This window comes from Rutidosis leptorrhynchoides, chromosome 10, assembly GCF_046630445.1.
Source record: "Rutidosis leptorrhynchoides isolate AG116_Rl617_1_P2 chromosome 10, CSIRO_AGI_Rlap_v1, whole genome shotgun sequence".
Classification (NCBI taxonomy): Eukaryota; Viridiplantae; Streptophyta; class Magnoliopsida; order Asterales; family Asteraceae; genus Rutidosis; species Rutidosis leptorrhynchoides.
Window position 1 is genome coordinate 291,264,705 of NC_092342.1, and position 20,361 is coordinate 291,285,065.

The following is a 20,361-nucleotide window of genomic DNA, read 5'->3' on the forward strand; positions in this document are numbered from 1 at the left end:
ATGATTTTCATAAGCTCTACTTTTCATGTCTACCAAACAAAGCTTATTACTTAGAGCTTATTAAAATCATAAGCTCAAGCTCCCATAAGCTCTCATAAGCTCATATAAGCTCTTGCGCCAAACACACCCTTAGGATTGTTTTGGGTTTTCTGTACGGAGAGAGAAATTCCTTCCATTTTTGATAACTTATATTTGTATCTAAATAATACGAGTCTAATTTTTAACATATAATTCACATGTTCGAGTGATGGCTGTTGATGAACAATTAATGGTGAATAGTAGTCTGTACTATAAGATGAGTAGGTGACTAGTTTCCAAAACTTGGAGGTCTACAATTCATTTCATCGTGGACTCACTCATCCTATCCTTCCTATATATTATTATTATTAATAAAGTTGTTTTATTTTGCTCAAAACTTCAAAGCACAAAGATTTATCAACCACCATGAAACCAAAGTCACAAGCTCATGATAAAATGAGCAGTCGGACAATGTTATTTGTTCTAATAGTTGTTTTTGTTTGGTTGGAGGCTATCGAGTCACGGTTCGTGGTTAAATCACTCCCAGGCTTGGTTGGTGATCTTCCATTAATGCTTGAAACAGGGTAACCTCATGCTTTTTTTGAATTAATATTTGATTTTTTTTTATTATGATTAAACTAACTCTATTTTAATTTTAATACAACAATGTGGTTTAATTGATTTATTAATTATTAGATATATTGGGATAGGAGAATCTGAAGATATACAGTTATTTTACACCTTCATTGAATCAGAAGGGAACCCAAAAGATGACCCACTTCTAGTTTGGCTCACTGGAGGTCCTGGTTGTTCTATTTTTGGTCTTTTATATGAAGTAGGTTAGTATTAGTACTACTATTTCTAGTTTCTACTATTCACTCTTGCCTTCAATTGCCTTTTAATTTGTACGTTCAAATGTTAAATTTAATTTTTCAAACAATGATGGCAAATGGAACACATGTGTGGTGTATTTTGTTAGGATTTTAGCATCCAAATTAACAGTGCTCACAACAATTTCAAAAAATAGTGATCCCACAATCGACTACATGACAAACTATAGAGCGTGTTCTTTATTAATTTTTATTTTCCGTGCTTAGGGTTACGGGAGAATAATGGTTATAATATATAGGCATAAAAGAAAATAGTTTCATAAAAGTAAACATAGTGATGTGGTTCTGTGCAGGCCCCCTCACTTTTAACATTGAGCTCTCCACCGACGAAAACCCAGTACTCGAACTAGTCCCTGATAGTTTGACAAAGGTCTATAATTGTTACTCTGTTTACGTAAGACCTTCACTATACATACGTATGATTCGTAACATGTTTACAAGCTTATAATTAATATGATGTCAACAAAAGTATCCTCTATAAGTAGTACAGGTTAATAATATATGTAATGAAAACTCAACATTACATCTTAGGCAGCCAACGTAATATTTCTTGATCAACCTGCCGGGACTGGATACTCTTATGCGACAACTCCCGAAGCTTACTTGACAAATGATACATTATCAGCAATTAATGCTAACCAATTTATGAGGAAGGTAACATCAATCAATTTCCCGGTTAAAGTAGTTACTTTCCCATTTTTTCAGTTACCGTATAATATTAATCAATATCTACTATACATGACTTGTAATTTTTGATGAATATACACAATTTAGAGACAATAGATATATCATTCAATTCAAGCACTAAGATGAATTTGTTTTTGTCATTTCTATTGTTGCAGTGGCTTGTGGATCATCCAAAATTTGTTAAGCATATGGTGTATATTGGTGGTGATTCTTACGCGGGGATAGTGCTTCCAATGATGGTTGAGGAAATGTTTAACGGTTCTTGTAATAAATACTTAATAAGAAATTAAGAACTAATTATGTGGTGTAGATGCTTCGGTTTCAGCTTAATGGTTTTCATCTTTTGTAGGTAATGAAGTTGGACAAACGCCAAAGATCAACATCAAAGTACATATTAATGAATGCTTATAGCTCATTTTATGCTCCCGAATCTTGGAATGCTTATAGCTCGATTGTATCTTTGTTCGTCTTTTTCATCTATTGATGAAAAGACTTTGTTTTAATAACATATTAATATTAATGAATGACTTACATTACTCGAAAGTTTCATTTTATTAACTTGTACAAAATGATCTATGGTTTTATTGTTTAGGGATATATGCTTGGTAGTCTGTTTGGGGTGTGCGTTCAATTCAAGAATCAAATATGCTCATAATATGGCACTCATATCAGATGGAATCTATGAGGTAAGACACATTTACTACTACTATTTTGTTACTTCAATTTTGGTATTTTGATGGGGTTGTTCGAACATGTCTCTAGGGTATAATTCAATTGGATAGGTGTTCGACGTGAAAGAGTTTAGTTGGGTTGGTCTGGTTGGATTTAAGACACGTTTTATGAAATGTCCCGTTCATATTGATTATAAACGTTCCATATTAATTGATTTCGTCGCGAGGTTTTGACCTCTATATGAGACGTTTTTCAAAGACTGCATTCGTTTTTAAAACAAACCATAACCTTTATTTTATCGACAAGGTTAAAAGGACACCACCTAGATTATCAGAAATGATAATCTAAAAATATCACACTTACACACTACCAATATATATTGGTTTACAATATTAATATGTTACAACAAAGTAAAACTCGAATGCAGTTTTAAACAATATTATACAAGCATGCTGACACCAAATCTTGTCCATATATTAGCATGCAACAGCGGAAGTTCTTAATAATCACCTGAGAATAAACATACTTTAAACGTCAACAAAAATGTTGGTGAGTTATAGGTTTAACCTATATATCAAATTGTAATAATAGACCACAAGATTTCATCTTTCAATAACATGCAATCTGCATAAAAATCATTCGTATGGTTGAACACCTGGTAACCGACATTAACAAATGCATCTAGAATATCCCCATATATAAATATCGAAGTACTAAAGCAGTTCAAATTCTCTGACTGGGGCTTGTCAATGGCCCATAGATCTATCTTTAGGATTCGCGTCAATTGGTGGCAATTATAATAAACACGAATTCTTAGGTTACCAAGTTCAACAAGGGCGATATCCGGTATAACGATTCAACATAGAATGTCGTTTCAATACTTGTGTCTATTTTGTAAATCATTTTCAAAACTGCATGTATTCTCATCCCAAAATATTAAATTTTAAAAGTGGGACTATAACTAACTTTCACATATTTTTACTTCGTCTGGAAGTAAGACTTGGCCACTGGTCGATTCACGAACCTATAACAAATATGTACATATATATCAAAGTATGCTCAAAATATAATTACAATATTTTTAACACATTTTGATGTTTTAAGTTTATTAAGTCAGCTGTCCTCGTTAGTAACCTACAACTAGTTGTCCAAAGTTAGATGTACAGAAATAAATTGATATATATTATCTTGAATCAATCCACGACCCAGTGTATACACGTCTCAGGCTAGATCACAACTCAAAGTATATATATTTTTGGAATCAACCTCAACCCTGTATAGCTAACTCCAACATTACTGCATATAGAGTGTCTATGGTTGTTCCAAATAATATATATACATGGGTCGATATGATATGTCAAAACATTTGAATACGTGTCTATGGTATCCCAAGATTACATAATATATTAGAATACATGTAATACAATATGAGTTAGCTAGGATATGATTTGTATAGAATTGTTACAATATTTCCCGCAGCTACAACAATCAAAAAATATCCAATCTTGTTTTACCCATAACTTCTTCGTTTTAAATCCGTTTTGAGTGAATCAAATTGCTATGGTTTCATATTGAACTCTATTTTATGAATCTAAATAGAAAAAGTATAGGTTTATAGTCGGAAATATAAGTTACAAGTCGTTTTTGTAAGAGGTAGTCATTTCAGTCGAAAGAACGACGTCTTGATGACCATTTTGAAAAACATACTTCCACTTTGAGTTTAATCATGATTTTTGGATATAGTTTCATGTTCATAAGAAAAATCATTTTCCCAGAAGAACAACTTTTAAATCAAAGTTTATCATAGTTTTTAATTATCAAACCCAAAATAGCCCGCGGTGTTACTACGACGGCGTATATCAGGTTTTAAATCATTAAGTTAGCATATCATATAGATATAGAACATGTGTCTAGTTGATTTTAAAAGTCAAGTTAGAAGGATTAACTTTTTTTTGCGAACAAGTTTAGAATTAACTAAACTATGTTCTAGTGATTACAAGTTTAAACCTTCGAATAAGGTAGTTTTATATATGAATCGAATGATGTTATGGACATCATTACTACCTCAGGTTTTGTGGATAAACCTACTGGAAATGAAAAAAATAGATCTAGCTTCAAAGGATCCTCGGATGGCTTGAAAGTTCTTGAAGCAAAATCATGACACGAAAACAAGTTCAAGTAAGATTTCCACTCGAAATAAGATTGTTATAGTTATAGAAATTGAATTAAAGTTTGAATATGAGTATTACCTTGTATTAGAAAGATATCTTACTGTAAATAAGAAAGATTTCTTGAGGTTGGATGATCACTTTACAAGATTGGAAGTAAGCTAGTAAACTTGGAAGTATTCTTGATTTTATGAAACTAGAACTTATAAAATTTATGAAGAACACTTAGAACTTGAAGATAGAACTTGAGAGAGATCAATTAGATGAAGAAAATTGAAGAATTAAAGTGTTTTTAGGTGTTTTTGGTCGTTGGTATATGGATTAGATATAAAGGATGTGTAATTTTGTTTACTTGTAAATAAGTCATGAATGATTACTAATATTTTTGTAATTTTATGAGATATTTCATGCTAGTTGCCAAATGATGGTTCCCACATGTGTTAGGTGACTCACATGGGCTGCTAAGAGCTGATCATTGGAGTGTATATACCAATAGTACATACATCTAAAAGCTGTGTATTGTACGAGTACGAATACGGGTGCATACGAGTAGAATTGTTGATGAAACTGAACGAGGATGTAATTGTAAGCATTTTTTTTAAATAGAAGTACTTTGATAAGTGTCTTGAAGTCTTTCAAGTATAAATACATATTAAAACACTACATGTATATATATTTTAACTGAGTCGTTAAGTCATCGTTAGTCGTTACATGTAAGTGTTGTTTTGAAACCTTTAGGTTAACGATCTTGTTAAATATTGTTAACCCATTGTTTATTATATCAAATGAGATGTTAAATTATTACATTATCATGATATCATGATGTATTAATATATCTTAATATGATATATATACATTAAATGTCGTTACAGCGATAATCGTTACATATATGTCTCGTTTCGAAATCATTAAGTTAGTAGTCTTGTTTTTACATATGTAGTTCATTGTTAATATACTTAATGATATGTTTACTTATCATTTATCATGATTAAACATAGTGTATCAATATCTTAATATGATTCATATGTATTTAGTAAGACGTTGTTATAACGATAATCGTTATATATATCGTTTCGAGTTTCTTAATTCAATAATCTCAATTTTATGTATATAACTCATTGTTAAAATACCTAATGAGATACTTACTTATCATAATATCATGTTAACTATATATATAATCATATATATGTCATCATATAGTTTTTACAAGTTTTAACGTTCGTGAATCACCGGTCAACTTGGGTGGTCAATTGTCTATATGAAACCTATTTCAATTAATCAATTCTTAACAAGTTTGATTGCTTAACATGTTGGAAACACTTAATCATGTAAATAACAATTTTATTTAATATATATAAACATGGAAAAGTTCGGGTCACTACAGTACCTACCCGTTAAATAAATTTCGTCTCGAAATTTTAAGCAGTTGGAGGTGTTGACGTATCTTCTGGAATAAGTGCGGGTATTTCTTCTTCATCTGTTCTTCTCGTTCCCAGGTGAACTCAGGTCCTCTACGATCATTCCATCAAACCTTATCAATTGGTATCTTGTTTTGCTTAAGTCTTTTAACCTCACGATCCATTATTTCGACGGGTTCTTCGATGAATTGAAGTTTTTCGTTGATTTGGATTTCGTCTAACGGAATAGTGAGATCTACTTTAGCAAAATATTTCTTCAAATTTGAGACATGGAAAGTGTTATGTACAACCGCGAGTTGTTGAGGTAACTCAAGTCGGTAAGCTACTGGTCCGACACGATCAATAATCTTGAATGGTCCAATATACCTTGGATTTAATTTCCCTCGTTTACCAAATCGAACAACACCTTTTCAAGGTGAAACTTTAAGCATGACCATCTCTCCAATTTCAAATTCTATATCTTTTCTTTTAATGTCAGCGTAGCTCTTTTGTCGACTTTGGGCGGTTTTCAACCGTTGTTGAATTTGGATGATCTTCTCGGTAGTTTCTTGTATTATCGTCGGACCCGTAATCTGTCTGTCCCCCACTTCACTCCAACAAATCGGAGACCTGCACTTTCTACCATAAAGTGCTTCAAACGGCGCCATCTCAATGCTTGAATGGTAGCTGTTGTTGTAGGAAAATTCTGCTAACGGTAGATGTCGATCCCAACTATTTCCGAAATCAATAACACATGCTCATAGCATGTCTTCATCTAACGACCCGTCCTAATCCATCTGGACGAAGTCCATATCGATTACAACGATTCACAATAGTTGATTACATCGCGAGGTACTTGACCTCTATAGGATACATTTTACAAACATTGCATTCGTTTTTAAAAGACAAATTTTCATTTACATCGAATTTTGACAAGGCATGCATCCTATTTCATAATATATCTAGCTATAATTGACTTAATAATATTCTTGATAAACTCAACGACTCGAATGCAACGTCTTATGAAATATGTCATGAATGACTCAAAGTAATATCCCTAAAATGAGCAAATGCACAGCGGAAGATTTCTTTCGTACCTGAGAATAAACATGCTTTAAAGTGTCAACCAAAAGGTTGGTGAGTTCATTAGTATAACATAAATAATCATTTTCATCATTTTAATAGACCACAAGATTTTCATTTTCATTTCTCATAAATAAACGTCCCATGCATAGAGACAAAAATATCATTCATATGGATTGAACACCTGGTAACCGACGTTAACTTAATGCATAGAATATCCCCAAAACAGAACCTCTCGTCTGTATAATAATCTCGAAGTACTAAAGCATTCGTACCCCGAATGGGACTTGTCAAGGTCCATAGATCTATCTTTAGGATTCGCGTCAATCAGGGGCCATATCCCTAAATTCTTAGGTTACCAGACTTGAAGGGCGATATTCGGTTAATAATCCAACCATATAATGTAGTTTTTGATCACTTGTGTCTATTTCGTAAAACATTTATAAAAGCAGCGCATGTATTCTCAGTCCCAAAAAATATATATTGCAAAAGCATTTAAAAAGGGAGCAAATGAAACTCACCATACTGTATTTTGTAGTAAAAATACATATGACTATATTGAACAACTGAACAATGCAGGGTTGGCCTCGGATTCACGAACCTATATCATTTATATGTTTATTAATATATATATTATCGAAATTGAACAAATTCATATATTATAACTTATGTTATAGATTATATATATTTAATTTGTATATACCAAAAATGATTAGTGTTTAGATAGTTATATTAATAAATATTCAGTTAGTCTTATATTAAAAATGCCTGATTTGTTATATATGAAAATTCATATAAAATTCGTTAATATAATTAATACATACTTTTATATAATATTACCTATAAATATATTTTTATATACATAACATTTATTTAGTAAAATAATATTAATTATGGTAAGTAAAAGTTGTATTTGATTATAATAATAATAAAGAAAATAACAATACTGATAACAATAATATTTATAGAAATTTTACTATTAATAATAGTTAGGATAATAGTTTTAATAATAATAATAACAATACTCATAATATTTATAATAATACTTATAATAATCTGACGACGACGACGACGACGACGACAACGACGACGACATTATTTAAGGTATAGTTTACCATAATCTTAACAATACTTACAAAATACTAATGTTAATGACATTTCTAATACTTGTAGTATAAATATGATATTATTTGTGACGACCCGGAAATTTCCGACCAAATTTAAACATAACCTTTATATGTTTCCGACACGATAAGCAGAATTTGTAATGTTGAATCTTAAAAAGTTTGGAACTACATTCATGTAATCAATTACCCTTTGACCGTGTTCGACGATTCACGAACAATTATGTGTATATAGATATGTATATATAATATATAATATTAACTGAAAACATTAACAAAGTATTAGATATATGATACTTTACATGAACATATTTGTTTCGATATATTTATCGACAGAATTAAGAGATAATATCAAATGATTGAATTATCAGATACATTATGATATGATTACGGGCCTATGTTATGAGGTCCACTGTGATTTAAGAAATCTATTCTTTTTGACAACTCATTACTTAACCAGTATGATAAAGATAACGATATTTATATTTTATTTTATTAAATATATATAACGATTTAAATTAATATTATATATTTTTATACGCGTATTATACGTACATAGTTTTATACTTTTACTATACTTTAACTTTACCTTTACTTTACTTTTACTTTACTTTAACTTTAATAATTCATACTTTAATAATTCACTTTAATAATTCATACTTTAATAATTCACTTTAATAATTCATACTTTAATAATTCACTTTAATAATTCATACTTTAATAATTTACTTTAATAATTCATACTTTAATAATTCACTTTAATAATTCATACTTTAATAATTCACTTTAATAATTCATACTTTAATAATTCACTTTAATAATTCAAAAATCTATTATAAATAGAATTCAATAGGTTTCATTATTTCATAGAAACTTGAAAATATATTTCTCTAAACTCTCTCAATCGAATTACATATATATATATTTACTTAGTACTATTTCAAGATATTATTAGTATACATAAAATACTACGACGGAGTTATATTCAGACGATTTCAAAATAAGTTTTCAAATGGGATATAGCTAAGGAAATTATGGGTTATAGCTATGAAGGTTATGGGTATTGATCGAGGGTATTGCTCGTGAGGTCAACCTAACGTTTATCATTTTCGTTGCGTCTACGTGCTTTCCTGCAATATTGAATCACAATATTGATACGTGAGCATTCATATCTTATCTTTTATATATTAATAGTGTATCCCTGACTAGTGCTCGAGTATATATGATTATGCATGTTTGTATGCTTAGTTTCGTCGTTAAATAGTTTATGATAAATCACGAATTTGATACATATGCTATTGAGATAAGTTATATGATATGCATGTCGTTGAAAAGCTGAAGAAAAAAAATTAATAACTTTTCATTTAGAAATCGTGTGGTTTCGATGAACGGATTAAAAGATATGGTCAACTGAATTATCATTAATTTTAATATTATTATTAAAACGATTATTATAACTGTTATCAGTTGATGTTATTACTAAAATTATCTTTATTACTAAAAATTAATATTTTTATTGAAACTATCATTTTATTATTTTTATCATTATTATTATTATCAATATTATTTTATCAAATAAATATGCGTACAAAGATATTTTTACCACACGTAATTTAATTAGATTAATAATACATACCACTATATTTTTATGATATTAAGTGAATTTTATAAATTTTATTACTTGAGATATATAAAAGTATATTTTTATCATATATGAATTTTAATATAAATTTTTATTTATTAATAAATGACTTGCATTATTTAGTATAATAAGATCTGATAAATATATTTAAATATATAAAACTACTATATATAAGTTATATAATAAACATGTATAGATTTTGAAAGTCATTTTGGGTCAAGTTGACTTTTGTTGACTTTTGCATGTCGGTCTCAAGCATTAGGATTGTGATACACTACTACTTGACCTAAATTGTTAGACAGATATTGACCAACATTTAAATATATATACTTAATATAGGTTCGTGAATCCGAGGCAAACCCTGCACTTGTTCAGTGCCGTCATATACATAATTGCTACGAAATACAGTATTGTGAGTTTCATTTGCTCCCTTTTTATATATATTTTTGGGCTGAGAATACATGCGCTGATTTATAAATGTTTTACGAAATAGGCACAAGTACTAAAACTAATTCTATGTGGGTTTAAACCAGAAATATACCCTTAGCTTGGTAACATTAAACTACTTGTCTATGTACGGTAGGCACGAATCCTAAAGATAGATCTATTGGGTCTGACAAACCCCATCCTGACTATGGGATGCTTTAGTACTTCGAGGTTATTTTAAACACACCTGATCTGGTGTACTTCAGAGGGTAAAACATGAACGTTAAGGCTTGTTACCGGGTGCCTACAACTTATAGAATACTTTTATACACTTGCGAGTGTACGGATATTTATAGAAACTGAAATCTTGTGGTCTATTACTATTACATAAATGATGGATTATGATAAACTAATGAACTCACCAACCTTTTGGTTGACACTTTAAAGCATGTTTATTCTCAGGTATTAAAGAAATCTTCCGCTGTGCATTAGCTCATTTTAAGGATATTACTTGGAGTCATTCAAGACATACTTTGAAAGACGTTGCATTCGAGTCGTTGAGTTCATCAAGATTAATATTAAGTCAATTATAGTTGGATGTAATATGAAATGGTATGCATGCCATTCATTTTTGATGTAAAGAAAGTTTGTCTTTTAAAAACGAATGCAATGTTTGTAAAACGTATCATATAGAGGTCAAATACCTCGCGATGTAATCAACTATTGTGAATCGTTTATAATGTATATGAACGGGTCCTTTCAGTTGGTATCAGAGCGGTGGTCTTAGCGAACCAGGTCTTGCATTAGTGTGTCTAACTGATAGTTGTTAAGATGCATTAGTGAGTCTGGACTTCGACCGTGTCTGCATGTCAAAATTTTTGCTTAACATTTTTAGTCGGAAATCATCTACTTACCATCCTTAGGAAATTACCTGCTTATCATTCTTAAGTCTAGACGCGTTTTCCTACATTTATTGCATAATAGTGTATAGACGAATTCTTATCTTAGCATATCTGTTACTGTGAACTTTGACTGACATCTTTCAAAGATTCCTCCGTAATTTATGGGATTTTGGTATTATATATACATATGTAAATTATGTATTGAAGAATACCAAATCTAAATTCTACAATCTATTTCATACCAAAAAAATTCTTTCTCTGATCATACAAGATGGATCCCTCAACCAGTTCGAGTTCCTCGGATTCCGACAGCTATGCCGATATGGATTTCCACATGAGCTCCGAAAGCAGCGTGACCGGAATGAATCAACCAATTAGCCATCATCTATTCTGGATGAATTGGGGATGGGTTCGTAATTTACTTAACCATTGGAGACAAGAAGAAGGCGATCCCTTTCATCCACCACCTTGCCCTCTTGGCAATGAACCTGAAGCACTTACCGACAAACCTGTCCGAAACACCATTTTCTCTCTCATTTCCAGAGGATCTCGTCATGATTATATACTATACCAAATTCTAGATCTTATTTATCCGCTCGTCTGAACCTACAATTACCCCGGTGTAATAGAAGAAGTCAACGAGCTTCGCATTCGGGTAGTGGCTTTGGAGAATATGGTGCAAAGGTTACAAACACCAGCAGCAGCACCAACAGCATAACCAGTACCACCATCAACAACATCAACAGTACCATTACCACCACCAACAACAACCGCATCGCAAACCTCAACTTCACAATCTGTCCCACGAGCATCGACGTTATACGCCATGTAGATACCAAGGAATACCACAACGATGAAGTATTGATTCATAACTTCATTGGGGAAACATTCTACGGCGATTATGTAATTTCTAAAGTTTAGAAATTATCTATCCTCGCCTTAACCATAAATCAAATGAGTTTAATTTAATATTAACTCATTAAATCAATATTACATCTGAAGAAATATACACATATATATTTCCATAAAGACTGTAATAAAATTCTTTTGTACAAAATATTAATTGTGAATTTTTTTTAACGGGTAGGTAATACCCGAGAGATATATAAATTCACAATTAATATGTTACATTCTTCGAATGTGATTCAGCAAATCATCCATTATACTCCCTACTTTTACAACAATATACATTCTTTTATAAAAATCAAAACAACCATACTCATTCAAAATCTAATTACATATTCTGATTTTGAAATCTCAGAATTCGATTCAAGATATAACCGAAATCGTCACTCTTAAATTCCTACATCTTTCAAAACTATACTTTGACTTCAAAACTGTCCTAGAACCTCATTTCTATTCATGGAACTCACAAAAATATTTGTATCATTCAAAATCTTAGAACATCATATGTATATTAACAATTACAATATGTGTTCAAACACTTCGAAATTCCTAAAGACATGCGAGATGATGATCCAACCATATATTACCCACTGTCATGCATCTGAAAAGCTCTCGAAACCAAAGTTATAGTTTAACACGTATCCATGTCAGATCCTTTGATATTTATTACCAAATATAATTTTTCAATCTCTTTCCAAAATAGACAGTTTTGTCACAGCTCCAGCAAATCACCTTCGTTTGTTTATACGAATAAACCTTATTATAACAATTACCCCTTCATCATTGTTACCGGGGAACCTTTCATATCTCGCCACATTAGCAGTAAACTTATCAACAACTTCATTAACCTTCGACTTAAGCCTCTCCGAAAAGCCACTATACTTATTCATTAAAACCCCATCATGTACTCACCTACATCCTGTAACAATAATTGTCACACCAACTACTGGGAATTAGCAATCAGTATTTTGAATTTCGCGACAATTTTACGTCAAAAGTTATACATATAACGTCTATCTCCTAGACTTACATACTTCGAATGTGAATTTTCTGAAAAACATCCCAAACCATGAACTAGTTCTCCGAAATTGGAAAAATGCTGATGAAGCAGCAAAAACTGTAAACGACTTTAACAGTCAAAAGTTTGATGATAAAGAATAGTATGGTGGTAAAGCTGAGAAAAAGAGAAGGTTGAAACTGGAAAACGGATTGAGCAGACCATGAAGGAGGCTGTGGACAAATCACAAAGACTAAACCTGCCTTCAAAGGATCCAAATGATTCAGTGTCTACTGAAATCATTAGCAAACAACTTACTTCTTATTCTAAACCTTCACAGACAAATCTTCTTCATCATCCATATTATCGTATCTTTTATTATAATATCTTCGATATTCCTGAAGATATTTTCACAACTATTCTTATCTGAAATCTTTTATCTCTTCGCAATATCTGCGTTACAACATAAAAAGAAACTGTGTTAGTTTCTAAATTCTAAAAAAAAAAAAATTTTGAATTTAAAATAGGAATGTTTTTGAAGTAGTGTTGGGAACTGAAGCATGAGTTAGTATAATATAATGACACTTGATCAACGTGATTATATTACAGTAAGTCATGCCGAGTTTTTAATGGAACGTGATGATTCACAGAACATACTGTCATCATGTACTGTTTACACGACTCTTACATTCTACCCAATTTCCAAACATATTAAGAACATATCATCTTGATAGCTCTATATTTTCAGATATTCTGGTAATTTGCCAAATCAAGATCGTGCCATTACGATTTTCTTCTTGGAACATTAACTATGTTCATCTAAAAATTCATATCTACGAATTCTGGACCATTATCCGCTTGACTTAAGGTCGGAAAGAGAAAACGAAAGCATGAAGCTCCGAAATATAATGGAGAATATAAAGCCCGATAACAACCCCGAAATTACAAACCGTGTATATCAATGCGTATAGCAATATAAAGACATGGGAGAATGAAAAACACAATAACCCCAAGGTAATGGTAGAAGAAAATAACTTCCTCCGGTGGTAGATGAAAAAGAAGAATGACATATATGAAAGTTAAGAGTATATCAAGAATCAATACTGGATGAAGCATATTAACGAATGCTTTAAAGTATGAATTGGGGAGAAAGACTAGAAGGTGTGAGATGTGGAAATAAAGAAACGAAGGGGGTGGAATTATAGTAAAATATCAGACAGAGAAATCGAGACAGATTATCGCATTTAATCAAAGAAGATCCTGATTTCCTTAATCGCCGAAGAACCAAATCTTATTGCAAAGATTTTCTTTAAATCCCACGAATTCCGAAAATCAATCATAACTACGTCATCGATTAAAACGAATATACGTTTACTCATTTCACTCTCTTGCGATAGCTTCACTTATACTCTTCGCGTAATCAAATTATTTTATCTATATTACTCAATGATGATAAAACTCTATTTATCAACTCATATTCATCATGAAAACATTTTTATAGTTAGCCATGACGACCTCGATCAAATTTCGGGACGAAATTTCTTTAACGGGTAGGTACTGTGACGACCCGGAAATTTCCGACCAAATTTAAACTTAACCTTTATATGTTTCCGACACGATAAGCAGAATTTGTAATGTTGAATCTTAAAAAGTTTGGAACTACATTCATGTAATCAATTACCCTTTGACCGTGTTCGACGATTCACGAACAATTATGTGTATATAGATATGTATATATAATATATAATATTAACTGAAAATATTAACAAAGTATTAGATATATGATACTTTACATGAACATATTTGTTTCGATATATTTATCGACAGAATTAAGAGATAATATCAAATGATTGAATTATCAGATACATTATGATATGATTACGGGCCTATGTTATGAGGTCCACTGTGATTTAAGAAATCTATTCTTTTTGACAACTCATTACTTAACCAGTATGATAAAGATAACGATATTTATATTTTATTTTATTAAATATATATAACGATTTAAATTAATATTATATATTTTTATACGCGTATTATACGTACATAGTTTTATACTTTTACTATACTTTAACTTTACCTTTACTTTACTTTTACTTTACTTTAACTTTAATAATTCATACTTTAATAATTCACTTTAATAATTCATACTTTAATAATTCACTTTAATAATTCATACTTTAATAATTCACTTTAATAATTCATACTTTAATAATTCAAAAATCTATTATAAATAGAATTCAATAGGTTTCATTATTTCATAGAAACTTGAAAATATATTTCTCTAAACTCTCTCAATCGAATTACATATATATATATTTACTTAGTACTATTTCAAGATATTATTAGTATACATAAAATACTACGACGGAGTTATATTCAGATGATTTCAAAATAAGTTTTCAAATGGGATATAGCTAAGGAAATTATGGGTTATAGCTATGAAGGTTATGGGTATTGATCGAGGGTATTGCTCGTGAGGTCAACCTAACGTTTATCATTTTCGTTGCGTCTACGTGCTTTCCTGCAATATTGAATCACAATATTGATACGTGAGCATTCATATCTTATCTTTTATATATTAATAGTGTATCCCTGACTAGTGCTCGAGTATATATGATTATGCATGTTTGTATGCTTAGTTTCGTCGTTAAATAGTTTATGATAAATCACGAATTTGATACATATGCTATTGAGATAAGTTATATGATATGCATGTCGTTGAAAAGCTGAAGAAAAAAAATTAATAACTTTTCATTTAGAATCGTGTGGTTTCGATGAACGGATTAAAAGATATGGTCAACTGAATTATCATTAATTTTAATATTATTATTAAAACGATTATTATAACTGTTATCAGTTGATGTTATTACTAAAATTATCTTTATTACTAAAAATTAATATTTTTATTGAAACTATCATTTTATTATTTTTATCATTATTATTATTATCAATATTATTTTATCAAATAAATATGCGTACAAAGATATTTTTACCACACGTAATGTAATTAGATTAATAATACATACCACTATATTTTTATGATATTAAGTGAATTTTATAAATTTTATTACTTGAGATATATAAAAGTATATTTTTATCATATATGAATTTTAATATAAATTTTTATTTATTAATAAATGACTTGCATTATTTAGTATAATAAGATCTGATAAATATATTTAAATATATAAAACTACTATATATAAGTTATATAATAAACATGTATAGATTTTGAAAGTCATTTTGGGTCAAGTTGACTTTTGTTGACTTTTGCATGTCGGTCTCGAGCATTAGGATTGTGATACACTACGACTTGACCTAAATTGTTAGACAGATATTGACCAACATTTAAATATATATACTTAATATAGGTTCGTGAATCCGAGGCAAACCCTGCACTTGTTCAGTGCCGTCATATACATAATTGCTACGAAATACAGTATTGTGAGTTTCATTTGCTCCCTTTTTATATATATTTTTGGGCTGAGAATACATGCGCTGATTTATAAATGTTTTACGAAATAGGCACAAGTACTAAAACTAATTCTATGTGGGTTTAAACCAGAAATATACCCTTAGCTTGGTAACATTAAACTACTTGTCTATGTACGGTAGGCACGAATCCTAAAGATAGATCTATTGGGTCTGACAAACCCCATCCTGACTATGGGATGCTTTAGTACTTCGAGGTTATTTTAAACACACCTGATCTGGTGTACTTCAGAGGGTAAAACATGAACGTTAAGGCTTGTTACCGGGTGCCTACAACTTATAGAATACTTTTATACACTTGCGAGTGTACGGATATTTATATAAACTGAAATCTTGTGGTCTATTACTATTACAGAAATGATGGATTATGATAAACTAATGAACTCACCAACCTTTTGGTTGACACTTTAAAGCATGTTTATTCTCAGGTATTAAAGAAATCTTCCGCTGTGCATTAGCTCATTTTAAGGATATTACTTGGAGTCATTCAAGACATACTTTGAAAGACGTTGCATTCGAGTCGTTGAGTTCATCAAGATTAATATTAAGTCAATTATAGTTGGATGTAATATGAAATGGTATGCATGCCGTTAATTTTTGATGTAAAGAAAGTTTGTCTTTTAAAAACGAATGCAATGTTTGTAAAACGTATCATATAGAGGTCAAATACCTCGCGATGTAATCAACTATTGTGAATCGTTTATAATGTATATGAACGGGTCCTTTCATTATTATTAATAATAATTATAATACTTGCAATAATGACAATCTTAATAATCATATTATTAACGATACTTTAAATGATTAAATTAATAATAACTATATAAATATAAATAATACTTATACTAAATACTAATACTAATATTAATGATAGTAATAATTATAACGCTTGTAATTATGGTAATAATAATAATAATTGTAAGTATGGTACTAATAATAATAATAATCATAATAATAACCATAATAACTTAACATAATAATAATACCATTAACAATAATCATAAAAATAATAATAGAGAAAAATAAAAATAAAAGCTTTATACCCTTTTAAAAATTTCTGTAAAAAGAATTGCCTCTAACAAGGCTCGAACCCCTGACCATCCGCTACACCGTCACCTCCCTTAACCATTCCTCCATTATTGTCTTTCTGTTTTATGTTTATACCCGATTATATTTTACCCAAAATATTTCTGTTTCATCTCCACCAAATCGAACATGGATGAAATACCATAGCAGCAATTAACATGAATTTAATTAGAACTTGTAATTACGAAATAGAGGCAATTTATTTTGGTGGTTGGGATTACCAGCGAAAGAAAAAAAAATAACAGAAAAAAATAAATAATAACAAAAAATGATGTAAACAGCCTACGACTCAATCTCATGAACACAAATCCTGATTTTGACTTCAAGATGGTTTTAGCTCCTGATTCCTACACGAAAGAGATTCTAAATCGATCCTAGAAACTTCCTGGATCATCAATTAAACTTAAAACATAACAGGGAGTTCGAATTTCTCAAGAATCAAACTGTTTGACCTTTTTAAATTAAATCTTTGACTCAAAAATTAAAGCTTGATAAAAGGAATTGGAAGCTGTAATTTTGAAGATAGTTTAAATAGATCAAACCTAACAAGTCTGCATATTAGATTTTGAAAAACAAAACAGAATCGTTCCTTTGCCATTTGAGTTCAAGAACAGAGATGAAATAACTGTAATTTAAATTTTCTGTTAAAGCTATCGGAATTGCTGTCTGTACTATATGTTATGCCATCGAATAAATGATGCAGAGATAGGATTTGATCGTGTATTGTTTTGTAGTGAAGATGGGGTTGATTGAATTCACGGGTATAATAGCATGGATGGATAGAATATATAAAAAAAAATCTGATAGTGATATACATATATAAATATTACGCGTAACATGTATCATATTTATATATCTGTACATATTTATTTGTGTTTATATTTATATATCTGTTTATACTTATTTATATTTATGTTTATATTTATTTGTGATGTAATATAATTCATTAATCTTACTAATTAATAAATATATTAATAATAGTAATACTTTTGATATTATACATGATGAATAAAAAAAATATAATAATAATAATAAAAATAACAATAATCTAATAATAATAGTATTATTAAGGATAATAATCATAATGATAAAAATAATGTTAGTGATAACACTACTTAATATATCATTGATGTTATTAATGATAACAGTGATATGAATAATAATAATAATAATAATAATAATAATAACATTATTAATATAGTAACTATATTTTGACTTGTAATTAATATTATATATTATATTAATGATATAACATTTAATGTTTATGTTTATATTATATATAACATTTATACATTTTAACAATATACTTGTAATAATGATTATGTATATAGATTATGTGTAAACTCAAGCTATTATGTTTTAAATATCACAATATATTAATTAGATATATTTTGAATAAATAAACTCATAATATAATACTATACATTTTATATTTTGTTATTGTTGATCCATTATGTTCGAACTTATTTATATTTAATATACTCTATGCATTCAAAATAACAAGTTTTAGTTTTTAAATTAACTTTCATAATAACTAAATCACCTAATAATTTATTAATATATTTAATTTATTATGTATAACTATTTACACATATAATTATCTATACATACCTTTCTGTTTACAATTAAAGGTTCGTGAATCGTTGGAAACAGTCAAAGGTCAAATGAATTCATGAAAATAGTTCAAACATTATGAGACTTAGTTTAATAGACTTTGCTTATCGTGTCGAAATCATAGAAGATTAGGTTTAAATTTGGTCGGAAATTCTTGGGTCATCACAGTACCTACCCGTTAAAGAAATTTTGTCCCGAAATTTGAGTGAGGTGGTCATGGCTAACAATAAAAATGTTTTCATGACGAATATGAGTTGATAAATTGAGTTTTATCATCATGGAGTAATATGGATAAAAATAATTCGATTATTCGAAGAGTACGAATGAAGCTATCACAAAAGAGTGAAATGAATAAATGAAGTTTCGTTTTAACTTTTGACGTTGCCTTAGTGGAATTCCAGAATTCAAGAGATTTAAAAGAAAATCTTGGAAATCTACAAGATCTGATTTTTTGGCGAATAAGGAAATTAAGATCTCTCTAATTAAATACGGTGATCTACTTCGATTACTCTGTCTGATATTTTCATTATAAATTAAACTCTTCCATTCCATTATTCTCACCATTCCTATAATTTCCTTCTTATTTCATACATCCAAAAGATTCTGAAAATGCTTAATCCAGTTCTGATCCTTGTCCTCATCCTTACTTTCGCAACAATCATTCTCCTTTTCCAACTTCCACCAGAGGAATCTGCTTACTTCTACTTTGCCCTTGGGGTTATAGTACTTTTAGTTCTCCCGTGTCTTTATGTGGCGATAAGCATTGATATACACGGTTTGTAATTTATGTGTTTTTTTCGAGCTTTATATTCTCCCTTATATCTCAATGTTCCTATTTCTGTTCCCTATAAACACTGTCATCCACAGTTAATACTCCCTCCTATTTACTGCGATTTATACTCCAATTTCTATTTCAGAGCTTTGTCCCTTCGTTTCTTCTTCTTGCGGTTAGGCATCTCTTGTAATGGTCCGGAATTCACATATATAAATTTCGGAATGAACACAGTTAATGTTCTAGGAAAGAAGTGATAATAGTACAATCTGACTTGTCAAATTACTAGAATCACTGAAAATAGAACTATCAAGAATATATTTTCTTGATATGTTCAAAAGTTAATCAGAATTAAAAAGTTATGTAACATGACACATGGGGACGTTATAATCAGTGAATTATCATGTTCCATTTAGAAACTCAACATGACTTACTGTAATATAATCACGTTGATCAAGTGTCATTATATTATACTAACTCAT

General features: G+C 29.7%; 1 pseudogene; it reads left to right on the forward strand.

Moving 5' to 3' along the window:
* The first annotated feature begins 444 nt into the window (after positions 1–444).
* Positions 445–20,361, forward strand: part of LOC139871149 (serine carboxypeptidase-like 18) — a 101,976-nt pseudogene continuing 82,059 nt past the window's right edge.